We start from the raw sequence: 17225 nt of genomic DNA on the forward strand, positions 1-17225 counted from the left end.
ATTAGTAGCAAGGGGTCTTTTATATGCACCATCTACAGACAGGATAGCACATACCACGGCCTTTGATATATCAGTCATGGTGCAGTGGACCACTGATGGGGATTGATGTTAGACCGACCGCGTATCAGGCGAGCGCTTTACCACTGGGCTACGTCCTCCCCCCCCCCCCCCCCCCTCCCCCCCTCCCCCCAACTAAACCTGGTTATATATATATATATATATATAAAAAAAACAAGTTTAATTCTGAAAGGAAATCTTATGAACTTCTTAAGTTTTCTTGAAATGCACTGCTATCAAGGTGAAGCCTTGAATGGTATTGTTGTAAAATCTGACAGGAAAAGAAAACTATTAGATATGCCAAATCAGCCATGCTTTTTATCATAGCTGAACTCCATGTACATGAAATTGTATGAAAACGCAAGCCATGCAGCCCCCACATATTTAACGCAAATAAGACGATTCTTAACCGACAGGTTCCCATAGTGTAAATTAATTAATGAAAGTTAAAGTTTGTTTTGTTTAACGACACCACTAGAGCACATTGATTTATTAATCACCGGCTATTGGATGTCAAACGTTTGGTAATTTTGACTCATAGTCATCAGAGGAACCCGCCACATTTTTCCTAATGCAGCAAGGGATTTTTATATGTACTTTCCCACAGACAGGAAAGCACATACCATGGCCTTTGACAAGTTGTGGCGCACTGGTTGAACGAGAAAAAAACAACCTAATCAGCTGAATGGATCCACCGAGATGAATCAATGAATGATTGTTTAACGACACCCCAGCACCAAAATTACATCGGCTATTGGGTGTCAAATTAAGGTAAAATAAATAAATGAATGTTTAACGACACCCCAGCACGACAAATGCATCGGCTATCGGGTCCCATAGTGTGAGCATACTCACTGGTGATGGATAGGTCATTGGACCATTATGATAAAATTTAGGACTTCTAACCATTATTTACCTATTGAGACGTTGGAAAACAGTTCTATTAGAAGATAGACCGTGTACTATTGGCAAGGAAAACGATATAGGAGACGAATTTCATTATTTATTTGTATGTAGGGTTTTTTCAATAATACCCGGAATAAATGTTTACCTCCATATTATTCTATCCGACCAAATATATATAAATTTAGAGAAGAATAAGCTAAATTCATGAATATAATTTTTCAAGTATTTAAACGCCCATAACAACAACAACAACAACCAAAATTACCATACTTTAACCAGTTAATGAAACTGAAGGTCAACATACAACTATACTTGATAATTTTAAATCGTATTACATTATTTTACGTCTTTAGAGCTAATTTATGAAACTTTTTTTTTTTTTACATCTAATTATACACGTTTATAAAAACTGAAATGCACTAAATATTTATATTTATATTGAAATGCACTAAATATTTATATCTATATCTTGCAATATCAAGAATTGTACACAGTTGTAAATGAAATATTCTGAATAATTACATTTTACAATATATATCTACATCACGGAACGTATCTACATTGTTAATACACATGTCTCTATAATGTAATATCATGTATTTATATTGTTAATACACATGTCTCTATAATGTAATATCATGTATTTATATTGTTAATACACATATCTCTATAATGTAATATCATGTATTTATATTATTAATACACATATCTCTATAATGTAATATCATGTATGTATATTGTTAATACAGTCATATCTTTATAATGTAATGCCATGTATTATAGTATTTCTATTTGTATTCATATATGTACCAAACAATGTATTCCTATTATTTGTACCCTTCTGTAAACCATCTTGTCAAAATCAGAATATGTATATTCCTCTTACGGCGTTGCATAACGGTCTGAGTGTAATAAAGTTCTGTTCTGTTCTGTTCTGAGAGCAGTACATGGCGAACTACTTACCTACATAGTTGCGTTGTATCAAACCCAGCGGCTGTCGTCTCTGACGCTAGAGTGGTAGCGCACGTCCCCGCAGCCGTCGTGTCACACACACAGTTGACCGAAGCAACCAAACCTACAAAATATAATTGAACAGTATTCAATCCGATGACCAGGGGCCGGTATACAGACCACAGGTACCCCTCATTTAATTTCATTTCAACTTATTTTCGTGTTTATATCCAATTAAGATTCAAGCACGCTCTCCTGGGCACACACACACCTCAGCTATCTGGGCTGTCTGTCCAGGACAGTGGGTTAGTTGTTAGTAGTTGGTGATTAGTGGTTAGTGGTTAGTGGTTAGTGAGAAAGATCTGGAAGAGGGTGTAGAGTAGTCTTACATCTACCCATAAGGTCGCTCTGGAAGGGAGCCGGTACCGGGCTGCGAACCCAGTACATATCAGCCTTATGTCCGATGGCTTATCCACGACACCACCGATGCCGGTACCCCTCAAACAACAACGCCGATGACGTTATGGTTATGTTATAAAATAAAGAGTAAATAAAGGTAAGACACTTAGAGATGACAATTTACCAAGTTGATTTATGAAGAAAAAACAGAAATCGCCAAAATCCATTTACCAAAAAGTTAAAGTTTGTTTTGTTAAACGACACCACTAGTGTACACTGATTTATTATTAATCAGCTGTTGGATGTCAAACATTTGGTAATTTTGATATATAGTCTTAGAGAGGAAATCCGCTACATTTTCAAAAGGCACGTAGCGAGGGATCTTTAATGCAACATCCCTTAGACAGGATGACACGACCTTTAATATACCCGTCGTCGTGTTGCACTGGCTGGAACGAGAAACAGCCCAATGGGTCCGCCGTCGGGAATCGATCCCAGACCGACCGCGCACAGGCGAGCGCTTTATCACTGGGCTACATCACTTACCAAAAGTATCCATGGTATATTATGCGTTGGATGCATAATTGGTTGTATGTTAATACATTACCATTGTAGAATTTACATACCATCAGCCATTTAATATAGTATAAATCCTATAAATAGTATAAATTGGATTACAAGCTTCAGACTGCATGGTACCAAAGAAGAGAGTTCCGTGTCAAAGTTCAAGATGTAAGGAGTAAAAAACGGCCGTGTCTGTGATTGGTAGTAATATGTGACATTGATTATTGTGTTAATACTATTAATAGTAGTATTATCCATTGGCAATAAATAAATACACTTTTATTTCTTATGCAGTTGTTATGCAGTATACACCAGAGGTTGAAACTAATGCAGCAAAAATTACGGTTGCTAATAAAATTTAAACAAAAAATCCATTAATTAAATCTCTTAAATGGTATGTGACCCAACATTTTCTTGCAGGTAGATTAAATGTGAGGTGCCACACTTTTTATTGGTGTAGGGCCTACTGCCTGAGTGTGTTGATACGCTGCTTATATCAGTTTTATTAGTAAACTTTAACATTATCGACTATAGGAATTGAAAGGAAATGGTTTATTTAACGTCGCATTCAACACATTTTATTTACGGTTATTTGACGTCGGACATATGGTTAAGGAACACACAGATATTGAGGGAGGAAACCCGCTATCACCACTTCATTGGCTACTCTTTTTTTGATTAGCAGAAAGGGATCTTTTATATGCACTATCCCATAGACAGGATATCACATACCACGGCCTTTGGTGTACCAGTCGTGGTGAACTGGCTGGAGCGAGAAATTATAGCCCAATGTGCCCACTGACGGGGATCGATCTCAAACCGACCGCGCATCACGCGAGCGCTTTACCACTGGGCTACGTCTCGCCCCACAATAGGAATTGATTTGGTCTATTGGAACTTTCACCGGCACGATCAGTATAACTATGTAGGTCAGGGTTATACTATATTATTGTGTATTTCACGCCTTTTATAAGTGATCTCCTCTGAACCTAATCCGATACACCTGGCCACAGACCACAATTATTTACGCTACATAGGCTATATATATTTCTATATAGCGTTAGTGGCTATAACATTTTTATTAATATCAGTAGGCTTGTGGATTTGTTTATGCTCCTTTGACAGCTTAATATGAGGTCAACACCCTGCAAAGGGTAACTCCTGTCGTCCAGCTCTTTCTCCCGCGATATTGGTTCAAACAAGCACACCCAGAAACAAACCCGGCCGGAGTACACCCATTTTATACAAAAAGTGTTACATTTGCATGTTCAATGTTAACAATTTACAAGTTTGCATCTTCAGTGTTAACAATTTACATGTTTGCAAACTACGTGCTCTCCCTGTCAACTTCAACAGGAGAGTGGGTGGGGTGGTCACAATGACCAAATTTATCACTTTGTTTCTCAGTGTGCCTTTTTTTTGACACCCAATACAGCCAAAGTGTATTTTTGTGCTGGGGTGTAATGAATGAATGAATGAATGTTTAACGACACTCCAGCACGAAAAATACATCGGCTATTGGGTGTCAAACTATGGTAAATGCAAACAGTAAATGCTGGGGTGTCGTTAAACATTCATTCAAAGTTGACGAAATAACAGTTTTTATATATATATATATATATATATATATATATATATATATATATATATATATATATATATATATATATATATATATATATATATATATATATATAGCAATAAAATATGTAGATCAACAGAAACAGAAAAATGATATCCGGTGAAAAGACATATTTTCACTGTATTTTAGCTGCAGTGAAAATATAGAAATCCTATATACTTTTTTGTAAAAGTTCATGATTAAATTATCTCCCTTCGTCTCGTTTCTTCGTTTATGACACCCAATAACCGGCCTTGGTGGTGTCGTGGTTAGGCCATTGGACTACAGGCTAGTAGATACAGAGTTCGGAGCCCGGTACCGGCTCCAACCCAGAGCGAGTCCTTATGGACTCGGTGGGTAGGTGTAAGACTACTACACACTCTTCTCTTTCACTAACAATGAACAACTAACCCACTGTCCTGGACAGACAGCCCAGATAGCTGAGGTGTGTGCCCAGGACAGCGTGCTTGAACCTTAATTGGATATAAGCACGAAAATAAGTTGAAATGAAAATAAATGACACCCAGTAGCCGATGCGTTTTTTTGTGCTCGGTCCGATTCGTTTTTTGTTTGTGGGGTTTTTAGGAGGATCATTTTGTCAGGTATGTTTACACAGCAGTATTATTAAGTAATTATTAATTTAATAATTTAATAAAGATACTTTTTATTCGTATTTCTTTTTAAAATACCATAGTCAAATAAACTGTTAACAAAAGTTCAACCGGAAGAAATATATTATGGCGTTACGCATGATTGGCGACGGGGGAAAACGGATCGCTGGTTAGAGGCGGTATCTATAATAGTCGTAATCAAATTTGGTTCGGACTTTAGCTTGAAGGGGCGGGATGTAGCCCAGTGGTAAAACGCGCAGTCGGTTTGGGATCGATCTCCGTCGGTGGGTCCATCCAACTATTTTCGTCCAAGCCAGTGCACCACGACTGGTATATCAAAGGCCATGGTATGTGCTATCCTGTCTGTGATATGGTGCATATAAAAGATCCCTTGCTATTAATGGAAACATATAGCGGGATTCCTCTGTAAGTTTATATTGACATCCAGTAGCCGAGGATTAATATATCAATGTGCTTTAGTGGTGTCGTTAAACAAAACAAATTCTTTTTTGCTCTAAGATTATATGTCAAAATTTCCAAATGTTTGACATCCAATAGCCGACGATTAATAAATCAATGTGCTCTAGTGGTGTCGTTAAACAAAATAAACTTTACTTTAGCTTAGTTGGCAGAGCGCTCGCCTGGGGTGACTGGGTCGAAGGATCGAATCCGTGGTTCCATTCTCTGATTGGTTTCTTTCCCGTCCGAAGCGGTGTGCCCAACGACTGGTATACAAAAGACTGTGATATGTGATGTCCTGTATGTATATAAAAGATCCCTTGCTGCTAATGGAAAAATGTAACAGGTTTTTCTAGGTAGTACTAAACAAAATAACTTCCGCATGGGTCAAAGTTCGAGGTGCACCCAACTTTTGATAGAGAAGTGAACACCACAAATCCTGTGATTGGTGATAAATGTGAGTGTGTTGGTTGTACAAAAAATAGTTTCATCTGGGCAAAAGATGTATGCAATTTTATTTCATCTAGTACCACTGTGTCAAGTAGCCTTGTACTTGAAACATGTATGAGGTACCTGTAAAAAAGTACTCAAATTTTGTACGGAACTAGGGTAGTCATAGACGCTACCCATTATCTCAGAAATGAGCAGCTTGACCCCCAATTTTTTCGATTTCACTTTAAGGGTGAGGGGTCGTAGTATTTATATCCGTGGTGTTTATGCAGGTAGGAGTTTTAGCCACATATGTTACTATTGTCGTCTATGGGAGTTGATTTGGTAGTATACACCCTCTAAGACTTAATATGTTAGTTTTATCAAAAATTAATGTTTGACATCCAATACTATTGGCAGTAGCCGATTATTAATAAATCAATGTGATTTCAATTTGTGGTAAATGGGTGTGGACTTAAAGGGACATTCCCGAGTTTGCTGCATTGTAAGATGTTTCCGACTAATAAAATATTTCTACAAGTAAACTTACATATTAAATATGTTTTCTTGTTTAGAATATCAGTGTCTGTATATTCAATGTGTTTCTGGTCGTCTTAATATTTGTAACAAGCCCAAACTGGATTTTGTCTTCAAATAATTTCGTATGTACGAAAAAATGTTTTTAGGAAATAAAATTAAATATAACCTAGTACAAATATCAGAAACACGTTTAATATACAGTCACTAATATTATATGCAGAAAAATATATTTGATATGTAATTACAGTCGTCAAAGAGTCTCTGTTAGTCGATAACATCTTAAAAATTGCAGCAAACTCAGGAATGTCCCTTTAATAATAAAATTATAACAACAACAATAATAATTAAAAATGAAAGAAAGAAAATTGAATAAAACTACTTACCTAAGATAACGAACACTAGCATTGTATTTCTCATATTTGGCGATATTTGAAAGATATGTAATTTATGCGACTCAGCCAGAAGAAAATTACAGCCAGAATGAAACACCTCGTGTAAAAGAACATTTTATACTATAATTGTACAACATATTATAGGCGGTGCCTGTTTTCAAGGTAAACTGAATAGAGTGTCGTATCATATAACGGCTCAGTTTGTAACTGAATACATGATTGGTGCGACTGTTCAAGCGTATGGTGCCCCGATCTAAATCACTGGCTGACAAAATAATACATGTACTGGACTATTTTTTGTTTGTTTGTTGTGTCTAACGACACCACTAGACCACATTGATTTATTAATCATCGGCTATTGGATGTTAAACATTTGGTAATTTTGACGTATAGTCTTAGAGAGGAAACCCGCTACATTTTTCCATTAGAAGCAAGGGATCTTTTATATGCACCATCACACAGACAGGATAGCACATAACACTGCCTTTGATATACCAGTCGTGGTGCACTGGCTGGAACGAGAAATAGCCCAATGAGCCCACCAACGGGGATCGATCCCACACCGACTGCGCATCAAGCGAGCGCTTTATCACCGAGGATACAAGAACATCATCGAGGGTACAACCTCATAAATGTTGGCCGATAAAAAAAAAATATCCGTAATGTTTTCAAAAGAAGTATTTCCTGTTAAACTGTTCTAAAATACAAATGTGTAATATTTAATAATTACTAATAAATATTATAATATTAATAATCTTTATTTAAAGGTTACATAGTTAGAAGTATACTAATCTCTATTATGGCCTTCTGTTAAAATAAATACAATATTATTAGTCCACATATAATAAAGTAATAACAAGACTATTCTTCATTAAATGCATCTAAACTAAAAGGTAGTAATAACTCTAATGATTACAGAATTAATACTTTACAAAAGAAGAAATGCACATACAAAAATACTGTATTTAACTACTTCAATAATCATATAGAATCATAAAATGTTTTATTTACACTTCAAACACATTTTATTTAAACGTACTGTCGAGATTGAGGGAGAGGGCGGGCTGTCGTACTTTGGGCTACTTCATATAGCAGCAGGGATCTTTTAATTGCGCTTCCCACAGGCACGATAGCACAAATCAGTTGAACCAGTTATGGATCACTGGTCGGGCATGTATTTAACCCTACTTCATGCGGAGCATCACTCAGGGTTTGGAGTCGGTACACTTAAAAACCACTGTCGACTGGGTGAACCCAATACCTACAAGGGGACCGATGGGATGTATTTTAACTACTTCATATAATCATACAGAAATTACACTTAAACGTACTATCGAGTGAGGGGCGGGATGTAGCCCAGTGGTAAAGTGCTCGCTTGATGCGCGGTCGGTCTACAAACGATCCCCGTCGTTGAGCCTAGAGGGCTAGCTCTCGTTCCAGCCAGTGCACCACTACTTATATATCAAATGATGTGGTATGTGCTATCATGTCTGTGGGATGGTCCATATAAAAGATCCCTTGCTATTAATAAAACAAAATGTAGCGGGTTGACTACAGGTCAAAATTACCAAATGTTTGACATCCAATAACCGATGGTTAATAAATCAATGTGCTCTAGTGGTAACGTTAAATAATACACATTTTAATTTTCACTGCCGGATGAAGATTTTACTAAAAGGTTTCATTTGCGAATGTTATATATCATATCATATCATTCATAATTTGCTTATGTGCGTCAAATAAACCGTTCTTGTGTAGCAGGATAAAAACCAACACTATTTCTGTTCGCATAGTGTCTTTGTTTATTCGCCCAAGTCCGTAGTTCAATTCTCGTTTCATGGCCAGTGTCCTATTATGGGAATGGTCTATGCAGTACAGATGCACAATAGTATTGGTCAAAAGTTCACTTCCATTGGGAACAGATCAACAGGTGACAAAATTTGATGTTTTGTGAAAGCTGGTCTATAGCCAAATCATCGGGATCTTTTGTAACATTTCCAAGACGACAACGAAACGATGCATACACGTATTGTACGACAAAAGACACCAACGACTGGCACATCAAATAGACACAAAGACAGGACTAGATATTAAGCACTTTAGTGGAGTTATAGTCCTTTGCGAAGTGACAGACATATTCTAATAAAGCAAGGCAAGGATTATTGGTATAGAGTACTAAAAAAAACATTGTTTGGGCTCTGGAAACTGCAATTCTTAACCATTTGACCGACGCCATATTATAACCGTGAATAAAGAATGTGTTGAGTTAATCAGTAAATAACAGATATCTTCTGCCTTAGTTAAAATTTAAATGACAGATTTCTTAGTTAAAATTGATAATTTCTTGCTTAGAATAATTTAACCTCCATGTTTTTTTATTATTAGTTTTTTTTATTATTATTAGAGGATCGATCCCCGTGGGTTGGCCCATTGGGCTATTTCTCGCTCCAGCCAGTGCACCACAACTGGTACATCAAAGGCCGTGGTATGTGCTATCCTATCTATGGGATGGTGCATATAAAAGATCCCTTGCTGCTAATAGAAAAGAGTAGCCCAAGAAGTGGCCACAGCGGGTTTCCTCCCTCAATATCTGTGTGGACGTTAACCATATGTCCGACGCCATACAACCGTAAATAAAATGTGTTGAGTGCGTCATTAAATAAAACATTTTCTTTTTCTTTTTTATTATTAGAATTCTTGGATCGCGCCATAATTTTGATGATAGTAAAAACAAAGTTCAAGTAGAATTTAGAAATGCATTCTAATAAATAGAACGGTCGCCTGAGACGCTTGGGTCGAAGGATCGAAACACCCCTGTGGACCCATTCTCAGATTGGGATTTCCCCCACGTCCCATACAGTGTCCCCGAACTCCAGAAGACGATCATTAATAGGTCAGTGTGCGTTAGTGATGTCGTGAAATAAAATTAACTCTCACTGTAGTTGTAATGGGAGGACAGGGACTTAGGAATGACGTAATGAAACCGTGGTGCGCCATTAAATCTGTAAAAACATACCCCGACAGGCATCTTACTCCTTCGTTAGACATCCCAACACCAGGGGACTACCCTATCCACCGCCCTAATTTTGGTAGACGGAAGGCCAATATCCACATCCACCCCTTCCTATTTCGATTTCAAATCCCCGAGCCTGTCCGAGAGGTATTTAGGTGGCCTCTAAATATTTAAATGGCCACGTAAAGGTCCTATGTCAAAGTTGAAACTTCAATAATATTTGATTATTTTCGCATTTATTTGTAATAAATAACTACAAATTAATAGATCCCACGCATAATCTTTCCATAATTAACTCTTGAATAATATTTGTTAAAAAGTCTTGCACTGGACGACAACAAGGGTTTCCCGCATAATTTGTGGCTAAATATATCATGGCCGCCATCTTTGTTTGCTTTGTTAGTTGACCTCAAAGAATTCTGGGTAAACTTAGTGTGTTGAATATGTACGCGTAAAATAGTGATGTCACTAGTTAATGCTTGCACTCCCACGAAACCAGCAAAAATCGTACCGATTACTATAACCATAAGAGGTTTTACAGCTTTATTTGCAGGAAATAATTATTGCAAAATTCGGGGATATATGCATCGGTTGGCCTGGCAAAGTGCAAGATGCGCGCGTTCTGGTCAATTCAGAAATCTACCAACTTGGTCAGAATGGACAGTTACTTCCAAAATGAATGTCATTTCATTTCAACTTATTTTCGTGCTTATATTCAATTAAGGTTCAATCACGCTGTCCTGGGCACACACCTCAGCTATCAGTGTTGTCTGTCCAGGACAGTGGGGATATGTGGTTAGTAAGAGTGAAGAGTGGTCTTACACCTACCAAGCGAGTCGTTAAAACTCGCTCTGGGTGGGAGCCGGTACTGGGTTGCGAACCCTGTACCTTCCAGCATTATATCCGATGGCTTAACCACGACACCACCGAGGCCGATAGATGAATGTCGAAGTAATCAAGCGATAGACGTGCCTGTTATGTTAGGTCGATGAATCCAGACTCTGATACTGCACGGAAGGAAGGAAGGAAATGGTTTATTTAACGACGCACTCAACACATTTTATTTACGGTTATATGGCGTCGGACATATGGTTAAGGACCACACAGATATTGAGGAGGAAACCCGCTGCCGCCACTTCATGTGCTACTCTTTTCGATTAGCAGCAAAGGATCTTTTATATGCACAGACCACAGACCGGATAGTACATACCACGGCCTTTGTTAAACCAGTTGTGGAGCACTGGCTGGAACAAGAAATATTCCAATGGGCCCACCGACGGGAATCGATCCTACATCGATCGCGCATTAGGCGAACGCTGTACCACTGAGCTACATCCCGCCCTGGTTATGGAGAATGTATTCGGTCGTCTAACAGGACGGTGGAGACGTTTATTGAAAAGGACCGGCCTCGGTGGCGTCGTGGTTAGGCCATCGGTCTACAGGCTGGTAGGTACTGGGTTCGGATCCCAGTCGAGGCATGGGATTTTTAATCCAGATACCGACTCCAAACCTTGAGTGAGTGCTCCGCAAGGCTCAATGGGTAGGTGTAAACCACTTGCACCGACCAGTGATCCATAACTGGTTCAACAAAGGCCATGGTTTGTGCTATCCTGCCTGTCGTAAAAGAGTAGCCTATGTGGCGACAGCGGGTTTCCTCTAAAACAGTGTCAGAATGACCATGTTTGACGTCCAATAGCCGATGATAAGATAAAAAACAATGTGCTCTAGTGGCGTCGTTAAATAAAACAAACTTTACTTCACTTTTTTATTGAAAAGGATAGATTTCAATATTGAATAAGTCCCAATGTTGTTGTTTTTTTTACCAATTGTTTGGGTCCATTTTAAGCTAGATAATGTTTCGATTGTTTGTAGCAATTTGTTATTGAATTTTTTTATCTACCAATTATTTGGGTCCATTTTAAGCTAAATAATATTGTTTTAACTGTTTCTACCAGTTTTTGATTGGAATTTAAACAGGTGGGTCTAATACCACTAGGACTTGTTTCAAATAGCTATATGGGAAATGTTGAGAAAGAATTTAATTTGTTCAAAGCATTCATTTACATTTCAACTTATTTTCGTGCTTACATCCAATTAAGGTTCAAACACACAATGTCCTGGGCACACACCTCAGCTATCTTGGCTGTCTGTCCAGGACAATGGGTTAGTGGTTAGTGGGAGATAATTAGGTGTAGTGGTCTTACACCTACCCAATGAATCGTTAAAACTCGCTCTGGGTGGGAGCCGATACCGGGCTGCGAACCCTGTACCTACCAGCCTTATGTCCGATGGCTTAAGTACGACACCACCGAGGCCGGTGATCAAAGCATATACCTATGTGATGTTTTAAGGGACATAACTCCGTTGAAGTTGACAATAGGTCAGGCTGAGCAGATGTTTGTTTATCATTGTTGATTGAATGAATGTTTAACGACACCCCTACACAAAATACAGACCGGCTATTGGGAGTCAAACAAAAGTAACTACATGAATATGACCATTTGCATTAAAAAATCAAAATATATAATAAGGTAAAACACAGAGTAAAGAGCTGTGGGGAAAATACAAATATATAGGAGGACTGCCACTGTAACAGGCCGTGATATGTACTTGTCTGTGGGATGGTGCGTATAAAAGGTCCCTTCCTGCTAATTGGAAATATAACGAGCTACTCTCGATTCACTAATATCAAAACCTATATTAGCTGGGCCATTTACCTTTCGACCGACCGTTCAAAATTGCGCCAAATTCCCTCGATCAAAATTGCGCAACCTTTTCTCTTTGGCATTTAACTGCTCCATTCAAATTCCATAGCACCACCCCCCCCCCCCCCCCACCCGCCTGCTACCGATTTGATCGGGCTGCTGGTGCTCCCTTGCACCTGCCAGTGCAGGCGGTCCCTCCTCTCCCCTCACCCCACCTTTCCTGTCGGCTCTTGTGCCCACGACAGGCGTGCGCTACAACAGCTTGTTCTGAATGTGCACGTAAAACCCTATGACATGACATAATTGGAAATAGTAGCCCGTGAAGTGGCGACAGCGGGTTTCCTCTCGCAATATCTGTGTGGTCCTTAACCATATGTCCGACGCCATATAACCGTAAATAAAATGTGTCGAGTGCGTCTTTAAATAAAACATTTCCTCCCTTCTTTCTTCAAAATTTAATGATTAATTATTTTTCAATTTAACATTTATACATGTACATTATATTTAATGACAATGGATTTGGTAAATTCAGTTAGTATGTAATCTAATAATAAATATGTGGGTTGTTTTTCAGGTTTCCAGACAATTTGAGTGTTAATATGTATTACGACGACTATAGCAGTATGTATTACGAAAACAGCAGTATGTATCACAAAAACAGCAGTATGTATCACAAAAACAGCAGTATGTATCACAAAAACAGCACTATATATTACAAAAACAGCAGCATGTATTACGACTGTAACTTCACTGGCTGTCTTCTCGACAACTATGAGACCCACGACGATATTAGCTATATATCAGGCATGAATTCAACATTAGCTGTCATCAGCATTGTGATTGCCGTCTGGATCATTTTCGCTAATGTCTTGATCATAACGACAATACTGTTTTCTGCGACAATGCGAACTGAATTGCGTAACCAACTAATTGTCAACATATTTTTTGTCGACTTGCTTCAAGGACTAATATACTGTCCCTCCATTGCCCACTTCGTTCTAGAAGAAGATTTGGAATTGCCTTGTGAATTTGAATTATTTTCTTATTTTTTCTTTGTACATACTGACATTTTCTTAGTAATGTGGTTACTGGTTACTCAGAATTTGCTCTACCTGACGAAGCAGATGTCTCTAAATCTCCCGGCGTTGTCTAATCGTGTTCGCGTCCTGGTGAAGATATTCTGTAATGGACTTCCGTGGATGATGTCTTTAGTTGTTCTGATGCCTTTACTCTTCTCTGGATTTGATCTGTCTCTATCCCGCACGTGTCTGCCACTCAGTGCCAACTCCGCCCGAGTTCATGCAGCCGCTCTCAGTTTCTTTCTGCCAGCAGCAGTCAACCTCGTCCTGATTATCTGCTTCATCGTGTTCCACACCTGCGCTAAACCACGAGCTCGAGTTGCCGAGGAAAACCTTCTGGGTGGACCCAGCGCTCTGGAACACCCGATCTGCTACATCGCGCCTTCGCTCGTGGCTGTTCTGTTCAGTGTTATGAATGAAGTGGCCAATATATACATTTTGGGATCTGGGCCTTCCTTTTATAGACATTTAAGACTTATTGTCTCTATACATGTAAGCGGCACAACACTGGAGATGGCAAGATCTGGAATCCTTCCTCTGACCTGGCTGCTTCTACCCGATGTACGAGCCGCCATGATGGATCTCTGGAAATCTTTGCGAGGAGCCAGGTCTCGTTGGACGGCGCTTCATACCGTGCCTTAAAATAAGGAAGAGGTATCGCAGAATTCGTTAGAAAGCAAAAGAAAGGAATATTATTTAGTGACACACCAAAATACATGTACAGTATAATCAGTTGCATTTATGTTTATTAACAGCAAATACAATGGGTTGGAACACCGATGACAGGAAAAGGTCAATAAAATACCCTTTAAACGGTTTGCACGTCAAGGCTGATAATCTATAACATTATTGTATCTGCATGTAAAAGATAATTTTAATACTTCTATTGAAAACGTTCATGTTTTTTTTTATCTGCCAACGTTTATGAGGTTGTTACCGACACTACATCGGATACGTACTGTAAAATCACATACTATTTTAAAAGCACATCAAAATGGAATGTTTAGTTACTGCTTTTATATACTTTCTATGTGTATATGTTCCACTAGTGTATCGTACTGGTTTTTATTACGAAACGAGAGTTAGGATTCTTGTATTGCCTGCGCGAGAGCGAGGGTAATCCATGAATCCTGACACGAGTTTCGTAAAATCAGTACGATTAACACGCGAGTGTAATAATTTATTTATTATACATATTATTCATGATATTATTTTATGAATAACAAGCTAGGTCATTTGGATGTCACTAAGGCAACTAAATATTAAACAGCATTCCTTTTGGATGGGAATGAGAAAAGTTGTTGCTAAGTGGGTTCGTAGTTGCAAGTAGTGTGAAGCTAGGACATATCCTATACCGCATAGAACGGCGTCTTTGATTGCTATGCCACCAACGGAAAGGGTTGCTCTAGATAGTATATGTCCATTTTCTCATACCCATCGGGACAGTAAATATATTGTTGTGGTGAGGGATTATTTTACAAAATAGACGGAAGATTACCTCATTCCTAATCAAGAAGCCAAAACACTTTGCACAAGTGTTAGTATACAAATTATTTTCTAGGTTTGGATTTGAGTAAATTAATAAATATGTGAAGTGCATATGTGCGGACTGATCAGTCTGATTGGGACTTACATTTGCCTCTGGTCACTATGGCATAAAGGACTTAACTTACTTACATACTTAATCCCCTTCGTGCTAAAAAGCATATAAGGCTGTGGCCAGAGATCGCCACTGCTGCCTGTCTTTTGCCAGCTTCTCCAGCAGCCCAAGCACAGACTTCCTTCTCTACTGTCCTCCATGTTTTTTTCGGTTTTCCTCGTTTCCTTTTTCCAGGATGGGTCCATCGGAGTGCCACTCTTGGCATAAATTACTAGTATTCATGAAACCACTGGATTTACACCTAATAAAATGTTGTTAGGGACTGAAATCCATGTACCTTTGACACTTTTGATCGAAAGTTTACCAAAGAAAACTGACAATTCTGTTGAGTATGCTGATAAATTAGAAGCGAAGCTTAATAATGTGTTTGAGGTTGCTTGTGAATATATCAAAATATATGAAGAAAGGCAAAAGGTTCATTATGATCGAAAGGTTAGTGGACATAATTTGGACAGATGCTAACGTTTGTTTATACACTCCAAATAGAAGGAAAGGGTTGCCCCAAAACAATTCAGAATTGTTTGACTGGTCCTTTTCAAATACTAAACAAGATTATCAGCAGTAAACTGTGTTATTTCAAAACCCGGGAGTAGTGTTAAACAAGTGGTTCATTTTAATAGAATTAAACCTAACTATGAAAGTGAGTTAGAGGATACTGAACATTGTTAGGATGATGATCTCCCGATACTAGAGGAAACTGTTATACCTGATGTTAGTGACAGTTTGGGGTCTGAATTTATTGATATTGTAGATCAAAGAGTTTATGGAGCAATAGCTCCAAGGGTCACACATTTAGACTGTTCTGTTGGGGAATCAGACACAAGGTGGATACGTAAATATCCAGAGTGGATGAGATCGGAAGAATACGATTTGTTCTGATTATTGTATCATGTACATAATTTGCTTTGTTTGGTAATTTTGAGTGAGATTTGACACCATGAACTATTTCTCCGGAAATATTGTGTTACAAACTGTAATACTTGAACAGTGAACTGTTCTTTATTTTTTTTATTCATTTTTTTTTTAAACTTCCATTTTTATTTTGGGCGTCGTGGTTGTCGGTCTACAGGTGGGTTTTTTTTTTTTGAGTGCTCCGGGGGGGGGGTCATTTGGATTGAGATATTATATTGTGGACAATCAACTTGTTACGAAAGCGGACACACACGTTCATATCAATAATGTATGTCGTTTTACGTCTTGAAATGATCTGTGTTATTAAACTTCCATCCACTGTGTTTATTAAAGTTGCATGGTCTTTGTTTATTGAAGTTCCATGGACTTTGTTTATTAAAGTTCCATGGACTGTTTATTTCGTTCATTATGGATTTTTGTATATCGTTGCTGGTCACTACACCCTCTTCTATCTCACTAACCACTAACCAACTAAATATTAAGCTACTGTCCTGGACAGCCAGCCCAGATAGCTGAGGTGTGTGCCCAGGACAGCGTGCTTCAACCTTAATTGGATATAAGCACGAAAATAAGTTAAAATGAAATGTTGGGGAATGTGACAGAAGGTGGAGACGTAAATGCCCAGAGTGGATGAGATCGGGAGAATATGATTTGTCCTGATTATTGTATCATGTACATATTTTGTTTTGTGAGTGGTTATGTATTTGTTTCTATATTGTGAAATGTTCAGTATGTTTGGTAATGTTTAGTGAGATTTGACACCATGAACTGTTTCTCCGGAAATATTGTGTTACAAACTATAATACTTGAATTTGAACAGTGAACTGGGTTTGTTTTAATTTGGATTGTGGTATTATAGTGTGGAAAATCATCTTGTTACGAAAGCGGACAAATACTTTCATATCGATATTGGATGTCATTCTACGT

General features: G+C 38.3%; 1 long non-coding RNA gene across 1 annotated transcript; it reads right to left on the reverse strand.

The window, feature by feature from the left end:
* Positions 1–1965: 1965 nt before the first annotated feature.
* LOC121378996 lies at positions 1966–7048 on the reverse strand. Its single transcript, XR_005958791.1, has 2 exons — positions 6921–7048; positions 1966–2038 (listed from the first exon to the last, which is right to left on the reverse strand). It is a non-coding gene; the product is annotated as an uncharacterized LOC121378996 (long non-coding RNA).
* Between the last annotated feature and the right edge of the window lie 10177 nt (positions 7049–17225).

The sequence above is a fragment of the Gigantopelta aegis genome, chromosome 8, assembly GCF_016097555.1.
Source record: "Gigantopelta aegis isolate Gae_Host chromosome 8, Gae_host_genome, whole genome shotgun sequence".
Classification (NCBI taxonomy): Eukaryota; Metazoa; Mollusca; class Gastropoda; order Neomphalida; family Peltospiridae; genus Gigantopelta; species Gigantopelta aegis.